We start from the raw sequence: 10,589 nt of genomic DNA, 5'->3' as shown, positions 1-10,589 counted from the left end.
AGGGAACCTTGCTGGTCTATAAGACCCCCTCTGCTGCTGCTGATCCAGTTGCTGAAAGCCACTACTTACCCTGGTACCCATATTTAGCTTTGGCAAGCAGATCTAGTACAGACTAATGTCAACCCATTCCTGGCCATGTGGGATTTCCAACCTGGGCACAAGCCTGTGGGAAGATAGGAAAGTGACTCAAATGACTCACTTGCACCCAACACAAATTATCTGGATGGCATCAATCAGGAGGGAACCTCAGGCACATCCTATATCTCTGTCCATCTTAGTGGTTTTAAGCACAGCCAATAATAAGCAAAGTTTGTGTTCCCAGGAGGTCTCTCCTGTTCCATCATCACAATACGAGAAAGAACTCCCTGGGGTGAAGGGTCTCCATATCTCCCAGAGTGTTTGATCCAGTGGCCAGGTTGAAGCTGGTCATGCAAGGCCTATTGAGCTCCCTGCAGTTTTTACTCTGTATCAGGGTGGGTGTGCTCCCTGAAGGTGCTCCTCAGGCTCATTTAAATTCCCAAGGATGTACAGCAATTTCCCACCCCAGGGCCTCAGCAGAGCCTCTTCTCAGCACCATCCATGACTCATTTAGAGAGTCCTGTCCTCCACCCCCAGGAGCTGGGCATACGTGCCTGTGAGCACTTGAGGAAGCCCTCTGTAGACTCCCAGGTGTCCACTGTTCTCAACTCCATCTCCTTCGTGCTTCACCTGGACAACTGATCTAGAAAATTCTCAAATAAGGAGCATGTTCAGGCAGCTCACTGTAATCCTCCCCCTTCTCCAGGACCACTATCGGCTGTTGATATGGCTTTGTGAGGTTTGTCTATTTTCTGTTTTCTTGGTAAGAAGGGCAAATCCAGTGTCACCACTCTATTTTGTCCAGAACTGAAAGCCTCACCTGTTCTTTGTGCCATTGTGTGACATTCTGTTTCGCTGTCTGCAGTTGGACTGTTACTAACAAACATGCTGCACAGACCCAGGCTGTGGCTTGTGAAGAACAGGTGTGCTCATTTCTCTCAGGTGTGCACTGGGGAGCAAAGCCACTGCTTTGTAAAGTGAGTGAGGCTCAGCATCTATAGAAACTGCCAAAAGTCATTTCTAGCCCCCAAATGGCTTCCCCACAACACACTGTGTGTTTGTTCAGCTAGCAAGGAGTGTTTATGACAGAAGGCATTTCCTTGACTTTGAACAGCAACAGTCACTGTTTTAGTAAAATATTGTACTTCACAGCAATTATTCACTGCTGGCTACAGAGTAATCTGGATACCGACCATCCTGTGAGAGCCAGGGGAAGGTAACCTGCCATCATCCTCCTTCATGATCTTCCCTCACTGAAGTTGTGGCCACCATTCCCCCACCACTTCATTTTGATATTCTCTGCTAATTTTGCCTCTCTTAAAATTCCATTTTCATATTCTTCAATTTTTACAGAGAATGAAACATTGTCCCTTAAATGAAAAAATAAAGAATAAGAAAATCTGCAGGTGCCTAGTGCTGTTTGAGTTTCAGTCTAAATTCTTCACTTTATAAACATTTCTATCAGAACACAGGAAGTCTTTCCAGTGCCCAAATTTGATGGTTCATGTGTGATCAGAGCTCAGGGGGTGTTTGTGCCCTGAAGGGGTCATGAATGCTGCCACCAGCACAGTGGATCACATGTCATGGAGTGGTGTGGACTGCTGCATGCTCATGCTGCACCTCGGGCAGAGAGGGGGGGAGCTTGTATGTTCCAAAACAGTTGAATTAAGAACACACCATGACTTTCTTCTCAAAGACCAGTCTAAGAACTTTCATGGCTCCCAGGGGTGAAAATAAATGTTAACATAAAGCCCAACTACCTCCTACAAAAGTAGCTCAATATCTTTTGGGTTTAAAAGATGAAACAAGAAAATTGACACCCTGGTTTTGTGGAGACTAAAACATGTCAATACTTTGAACTTAGCAGTAAGACTCCTGGTGAATTTGCTTACTTGTGCTTCCCAAGCAGAGCTGGGAACATCACTGTGACCCTGGCCCTGGAGCAGAGGTGTACTATGTTGGATATTCATGGACCTCAGGCTGCATGTTTAAAAATGCCCCAGGCAGGCTGATTTGCTGGGGTGGAATTACAGATGCAGGTTCTGGTGCTTCTCAGAAAACAAACAATGGAGAAGGCTCCTGAAGACAAGTCTCCATCAGCCACTGGCATTCCATGGATTATTTGCCAAGTAATAACAGATTTCTAAATAGGCATTGGATCTCTCCTCCCCCGTCCTCACTCTTTCCCTGCCCCATCTCTTCCTCTCTCCCCCTCTGCAAACTTGGCCAAAGAAAAGGGTGATTGCTTTAAATCATGAAAGAATGGTGAAATAAGCTCAAGTACTCCCATATCATGTAGTTTTAAAGAGACATGGTATCAAATGTGCAGCCAGGACACTGGCTGCTGTCAGCAGTGCAGAGACATGGAGCAAGGAGCCAGAGGGCATTCTGTCTCTTGCCCAGAAAACTCTTCCATAGCCTGCATTTTCCTGCCTTCTTGACCTGCTCAGTGGCCTAGAGTGACCCTAATGACAAATAATGAGCATTGTAGATAGGCATCAAGTGTCACTCCTGCACATGGATTGACAGAGCATGGTCCCTGTGAACTGTAAGGGAAAGCAGCAAGAGAATCCTGAGGCCAGCACAGCCATCCTGGTCCACAAACTTGACAATGCTATAAGAAAAAGCCTCTCCCAAGCTGGGCCTGGCAGAGAGAAATGGTCACAACCACTGCAGTGGCAGCCATTCCAGGAGGAGGGCCCTGCCTTTGTCTGGACACCTACCCCCAGGGGAAAACTGCCTCCTACCAGGTGTCAATATCACTGTTGTCACCAAGTCCTCCTGTGGCCTCGGTGGTGGAGACGATGGCTGTCAGCTGCTCCTGCCACAGGAGTCTTGACACATGCAGGGAGCTGAGGGCTCCACACATGGGGTTGTCATTGTCAGGTGGCTGTTGGAGCAGGGGCAGCTGTTAGGGTCTGTAAACAAGTCGGGATGGTGCCTGGCATTTTGCCAGGGGGAGTGGTTTGTGAGGTGGCGCCAGCGAGCCATTAAGTGTGGAGATTCCTTATTGGTTTACTGCTGTATCTAGTTTATGTTAATTAAGATAAGCTGTGTGGAATGTATATATACCCCTCCTGTCCTACAATAAATGGCTCCCACTCCTGCTGTATCAATGTACACAAGTTGTTCATCACCCCCCAGTTATTTTGCTGCAGCTGGACTGCGGCGATGGTGGCCCATACCGGGAGCCCTGGGACACTCGGGGGTAAGCGATGGAAAAAAAAGCTGCCCATCCCTAGATAGGACGGGAGCAAATCTGCTCATCCCTAGGCAGATAGGGTGAGAGGATAAATGGCCATTTTGAGAAAATGGAGAAGATTGATACAGTATGTTTGTGTCTTGTTTTTTCTTGGTGTATTGTATTGTCTTTGTGACGAAAATATGGAAGGGGTGTTAAGTAAATTACTAAGGAAAGAAGGCACCCCAGGGGAACCAAGAATAGTTAGGGCATGTGTTGATGGAAGCCTGGGAACTCTAGTAAGAAAGAGGAAAGTAAAGAGGAGGAAGGATTATCAGGAAAAAAGTTGCAGCAAAAGGCTATTATTGAATACTTTTCATTACCGGAGGGTGCATGAATCAGCGCGGCGGCTGCCACATGCGCAAGCTGGTCATGGCACAGCAAGGACTTTCCAAGTGGCGGCAGCGGGCTCTGGAGCGGGACACTACTGCGAGAGCCCAAATCCAAACCTGACCTGGAGGCACAGTCTTGCAGGCTTTTGCTCCCTGTGCCCAGTGGCAGTTTGAGTCAAGAACACTCCCCAGACTCTCCCCCAGGCCATCTGGGGCTGCCCAGGATGCTGCAGGTGGAAGATGGCCCGATGGCCCGGGTCCCTGAAGTTTGATCATTTCCAAGGCCAGTAACTACAATGGTTCTCCCACACCTGGAAGCTAATGAGTAATGAGCACTATTAAGGCTTATTTCAAATGTAAAAAAAAAAACCTTGAGATAATGTACTAAATTGTTCAGAAGGTTGTTTTCTTAGTGGAATACTACAGGATTTTCTTTAGCATCATTGCCAGAGTTCCTGTCTTCATCCCAATGCCGGTGAGGTCTAGGGTGGAAAAATTTCCAGTATTGCTGAAAATCGGACAAAACTTCGGCTGAGAAACAGAGGAGACATCCGAGCTGTTGCTGTTTCTGCTGCTACAGCTTAGGCTAGCTGCCTGCAGAACTTACCTGGACTGTGATTTAAGCTAGCTGCCTGCAGAACTTACCTGGACTGTGAACTTACCTGGACTGTGATTTACCTGGACTGTGAGTTAATCTATCGAGACACTGCTTTGCCTGGACTGAGACAACAAACTGTAATCTACAACAAATTGTAACTTGGTATCTTTGCTAACGGTGTCATTGCTGGTATAATTTTTCCAAGGGCTTCTTGCATGGAGCCATCAATTGGCTTGGTATTGTGGCATTTTGTATCCTCCCCTTCTGCTTGTAGCAGATTATTTATGGTGTTTGTGTAAAAACCACTATGGTCGTTATTTAAATTAAACAAAAAGGGGAAATGTTACGGTCTGTAAACAAGTCAGGATGGCGCCTGGCATTTTGCCAGGGGGAGTGGTTTGTGAAGTAATGACAGCGAGCCATTAAGTGTGGAGATTCCTTATTGGTTGACTGCTGTATCTAGTTTATGTTAATTAAGATAAGCTGTGTGTAATGTATATATACCCGTCCTGTCCTACAATAAATGGCTCCCACTCCTGCTGTATCAATGTATACAAGTTGTTCATCACCCCCTGGTTATTTTGCTGCAGCCGGACTGCGGCAGGCAGCCAGCTCACCTAAGCTTCAAGGAACAACTGAGAACCTTCCAGAAATGGAAGGAGCTTAGCAAACCTACCCTCATGAAATAGAAAAGAATTTGTTAACACGGCTCCATTTTACCATGGTCCCTAAGGAGACAGGCTGCAGAAGTCACCTTGTCCATGCAGTCGGGCTGTCCACAGACTCTGTATTCTCTGCATTCCTCAGAAGCTTGTAAATAATAAGTGGGGCCACTGCTGGATGCTCCCTAAGACCATCTAATTGATCTGAACCTAATTACCATTTAAACATTGGTAGGCCTGATGCCAATGGAGTAAACTTACAGGACACTTGAAAGCTGTTATAATGAAGGCCCTCTGTGCTTGAATCCAGGCTGCACAGGACCTGCCCCTGCTAACTAGAGGCCACAATGTGTCCTCAGAAGCACCGTGTCTTAGTCTATTTTCTGTCTCTATAAGGGAATACCTGAGACTGGATGACTTATAAAAGAAAGAGACCTATTTGCTCATGTTCTGGAGGCTGGAAGCCCAGGACGGAGCAGCTGTATCTGGTGAGGTCCTCATGCTGATCCCACTTGTGGCAGAAAGCAGGAATATGATCAGGTGCTTGAAATAGAGGCACAGAATTACTTAAAGACAGAATGTATAATCAAAACAAAAAAGAGGGGGGAAATTTTGCAAAATCTGTAAACATGGGTTTAGAAAAGAGAAGAGAGTGCTGCGCTTTCGTGTTGGCTTGCCCACTCCATGAGAAAGGCATAAAAACACGCACTAGGGACCTCAGCAGCTGAACAAGATTGGGCACTGCCTGCCCTCTGGAGCAGGAAGAGCAGGTTGGGTCAAGACAACCCATGATGCACTTCAAGCCTGTGGCCCACTGGCTGGCTTTCCTGATGTTTCCCTAACTACATATTAGGTTCCTGGCACTCTATCCAAACACCAAGATCAGGACTGCCTTACAAAGAGCGGCATTTTCTCATCTCCACTAAAACAATCCCATGGGTGTCTCATCACCACTGCAGGAAAAGCAGGTGAAATCCCAGTTAGGGGGGCCATGCTTCCCTTGCTTAGGTCAGGAGGGCTGGGTGGATGAAAGGGGAGGTGCCCTCATCTACCACTCACTCAATCTTCCTCCATCCACAAGCTTGGAAAACTAAAATGTTGCACCTCCTTTTAATAACACCACTGCATATTTCTATTCTTGTAGCATGGCACACTGTGGGAAGACAGAAAAGCCAATATCTATGTTCCAAAAATATATATATTTCTTGAATTGCTTCAACAACAGTTTATTTTCATAACAGAGTAAAACAATACCAAAAGAACTGGAATTCTGATGCTTGACATCCTGTCTCTAACTTGTGTTCTCTGAGGCCCAAAGATGAAGAACTTACAGTATGGAGAACAAGCTGAGCCCAAGTTTCCTTCTGAATTCACCTTCCAAACCCTGCTTCTTAAAGACTTTCAACTCTTCTCCTTGACCTGGCCACATCACTTTTCCAAGCAGGACCTGGTGTCTTAAGAGAGAATTGCCTCCCCTCTCCACACACCTGGTTCAGTGATCTGCCTGCAGACCATGGGGAAAGCCAAAATTCTAGACCCAAAACCAAGCACCACAGTGCCTTGGCCACAGTGACCACTCAGGGACAAGCACACAAGACACATGCCCTGCCCACACCTCTCCCCAGCCCAGTAGGAAAAGATGTTTTTCTGTGCTTCAGCTTCTCAGATGTGAATTGCCATAGCTGGGACTCTTCATCCCCCCCCCCCCCTTGAAGGATGACCATCAGGCAATGAGGCAGACACAGAAGAAAGGAGAAAATGTAGGACTCATGCTGAGGGGCAGATGGGTCCTGGACCAAACCAGTGTAACCCTGTTTTCTGTGACAGCTGGAGTGGTCTCAGTCACTGCCACCAGGTGAGTCCTAGCAGAAACATGCTGCCTCCCCACACACCCCACCTCCACCTCCTTCACAGTTCCCCATCTCCTGTGCCTTTTGCAGAGCATCCTTCTCCCTTCCCAGAAGGTGTATTCTTGCCATTCTCCAAGTCATATATTGGCATTCCCTGGCTCTTCTGAGTGGGCAGTAGACCCTTCCCTTGGGGGTGGGGCTGCCAGTCACCTTCCCATCTGCATCCCCACAACCCCAGACTAGACAGAAAACCATGCTCACAGGGGCCTTCATGCCACCCTATTTATGGCCTTTGATTCCTCCAGGCCCCTGGCTGTCTGCAGAATGCCCTCCTCCCTTCCCTGGGCTCCTGCCTTGTTCCCTGCTTTCCCAACCCTCCATCACCTCCTCATCAGTGGGCTGCACTGTGCATTCTTTGTTCAGACCTGTGGTGGAATTCTCAGTGTCCTGGCCAGGGCAACCAGAGAGAAAGGACAGCTCTGCCTTTGTGTCTCCTGACTCCTTGCTGTGACATCAAGAGCCTCTTTGTGACCTCCCAGCCTTCAAGGGCCTCCTGGGATGAAGGAAACAGGTGCCGTCATCCTTTGTAAAGTGTCTCCCATGGCTGCAAACCTTCGTTTATCACCACTAGTCAAGCACGTGTGGAGGAGAAGGACAGGCTGCCCAGATAGCCTGCCTGTGGCTCACAGAATGAGGCACACATTCTATTCAAAAGGAAGCCAGTGGCACAGGACAGGCAGAAGATCAGGTCCTACCCATCACCTACACAAGACTAGCCTTCCACTCACCTCTTCCCTAAGGGAAGAGCCCTGCCTGGCATCTCAGAATTCTCAAGAGAGCCACAATAAACAGGGCATAAGGTCAGGCCAGACATGCTCCAGCTTGGCAATAGGGAGTTCCTGGGAGGGCACCAGGTGCCCATCCTCTCCTATCACAAACATCTCCAGAGACGACTCAGCAAGAGCACAGAAGGCCCACACACCCTCCTGGTGCAGGTGTCTGCAGAACTTCTGGGCTAAACAGTGGGGATTCTCTAGTCTTTACCCTCCACTTCCCCATCCACCCATGGAGGTGACAGTGGCATCAATCAAACTGTGAGAAATGTGCGGGTCCATAGTACACTGCACCACAACCCTTCTCTCTGGCTGTATCACCAAAACCCCACTCTTTGCCTGCATCTGATTGCTTACCTGATGCTGGCCCCAATAACCTGTGTTCTCTGAGGCCCAATGGCTGCTTTGTCTCAGCCTATGGGCACAGTCCTTGGCTCAGAAATCATTCTCCATAAATATCTGATGAGTGAATCAACATCAAATTGCAAACGTCTATGAGCCTACACTCATGAGCCTGATGTAAATAAATTATGGAGTAAATGGGGGTGAGCAGACAAATCTTCTATTCAAAGGGATAATTTATGTAAATAAAGTATCCTCAAGTCAGAAGGCAGAACAGAATTCCCCCTCCTCCACGGGGTGTGGTGCGGTATGGAAAGGGAGGGAAAACAGAGACACTGTAGTGGAGAAACCTGAGAAACACACCAGCCAGGTAAAAAATGTCAGCACCACCATGCTAAGCTGCCCCCACAGTACAGGCCTTGATGTGGTGAGATGTATTGACCATGTCATTCTACCCTAAAACCACAGCCCCCAACACATCATGAAGAGAACATCAGATGATCCCAGGTAAATAACCATCACATCTGCCAAAGTTATCAAAAATAAGGGAGGAGGGAGATCCAACATGGCAGCGGGCACAGAGAGATCAAGTCTCTGACCTCTTCAGCTGTGCGGGCATAGGGAGTCATAAACCATCTAAATGCTGTTTGCTCAGGATCACTAGGCAATGCTGAGCTGACGTGGATCTGGGGCGAACAGTCTGGGCCTCTCAGAACACACACCAAGCCTGGATCGGCTGAATTCAAGCTCCCATTCGCCTGCTTCTCACAGACAAACTGCTGTGACTCAGCACTAAATGATCCCGCTGAAACAACTGGTTGGCCCTTCTGAATCTACGGAGGTTAATGCCAACCAAGCCTTCATAGGCAGTGGCCACAGGATTGAAATGGGGCTTGGGAGAGCCAGTCAGGACCCACCCATTGCATTGGTCACCCGGCAAAGGGAACGAACTGTCGCCACTTGCATGGGATACCACCATGGCAGAGAACTGACGTCACCAGAATGTGGCGGAGGAGATAATTCCATTGAAACCGGTGGCGACATGTGTGCAACCCCTAGCCTTCCCTCTAAACACAGCAGGGAATCCTTAAGGGCCCCTCCCAGCTCTCCCTTGAGCGCAATAGCCAGACTGAGGGAATCAGGAGTGGCGTGGGACCCACAGCGTGGAACTCCCAGCTACCGCTCCCACCAGTGCTGACAACTGAGGTCTCTTGCACCAGCTACTGGGGGCGTGGCTACCAGAGGGCAAGCAAAATTCGCTGAGGGTTCTCAGCCCCAAGCTCTATAAACTTAGGGTGTGAGGGAATGGCAAACAGGGAGAGTGGGACCAGTCTTTCATGAAAATAGGGCTCCCGGGAGCAGCAGACCTGGCGTATAGCCAGTATTGTGGCGAGCATCACCGGTGAGCGTGGCCTGGCTTGAGGAAAAGTGGGGAAGTGACTAGACACAAGAGAAGGCCCTAGGCACTCAGGATTGGAGACCCGCCCAGTCTGGGAGGAGGAGCTGCTACACAGTGATTGGTTCCCGCGAATTGAGAGGAGAAGCTTGGCCCGGTGGGAACAGCTCCACCTACTGGAAGAGAAGTTAATCAAACTCTAAGACTGCATTTATTATTATTTTTTTTAATTTGTTTTTTTTTTCCATTTTCTTTTTTTGTTGTTTTTTAAATTTTTATTTTAAATTTCTTTATTATTTTTTTAATTTTATTTTTTTCTTTTTTCTTTTCTATTTTTTTCTTTTGTCTTTTCATTTCTTCTCAATTTCCTTATTCCCCCTTCCTTGAATTCTACCTGCTTACTCTCATTCTCTTTAGTGACTTCTTCCCTTTCCTTCTAATACCTTTCCTCCCAAGCATCAAATAAATTTATAGGAGTAAACAGTAACTCAGCAGTCAAACAGAACAAGAAGTAACATGAGCAGCATGAAAAAGCAAGGAAGAAAAAGAGTACAAACAATAGAGGACAGCCTAAATATTCAGGAGGACCTAGAGGCATCAGAAAAATGGTCAAATAAAGAACTCAAGGATTACCTTAGACAGATGGAATGGAACCTTAAAGAGGATATGAGACAGCAAATTCAAACAGTGAAAGAACACATTAAAAATGAATTACATAAACAGATAAATAAGAAATTAAGCATCTTTATCAGGAGATAGAGATTATAAAAAAAATCAAACAATAATTATAGAAATGAAGAAAACTATAAACCAAATTAAAAACTCAAATCAGAGTATCACTAACAGAGTGGAGCAAGTAGAAGCCAGAACGTCAGATAATGAAGACAAAATATATCATCTTGAAAAGAGTCTAGCCAACTCAGAAAGGCTGGTAAAAAATCACGAGAAAAACATCCAAGAGATATGGGATAACATAAAAAAAAACAAACTTAAGAGTCATTGGGATAGAGGAAGGTATAGAGGTTCAAACCAAGGGAATGAGCAACCTGCTGAATGAGATAATTATATAAAACTTTCCAGAAATAAAAAAGGAAATGGATATACAAATTGTAGATGCATACAGGACACTGAGCATACAAACTCACAGTAGACCAACGTCAAGACACATTGTTATGAAGATATCCAATATACAGAACAAAGAGAAAATATTAAAAAGCTACAAGAGAAAGGAGGCAGATTACATTCAGGGGTAAACAA

The sequence above is a fragment of the Marmota marmota genome, unplaced genomic scaffold (assembly GCF_001458135.2).
Source record: "Marmota marmota marmota unplaced genomic scaffold, marMar, whole genome shotgun sequence".
Taxonomy (NCBI): Eukaryota; Metazoa; Chordata; class Mammalia; order Rodentia; family Sciuridae; genus Marmota; species Marmota marmota.
Note: the sequence above shows the minus strand (reverse complement) of the source record.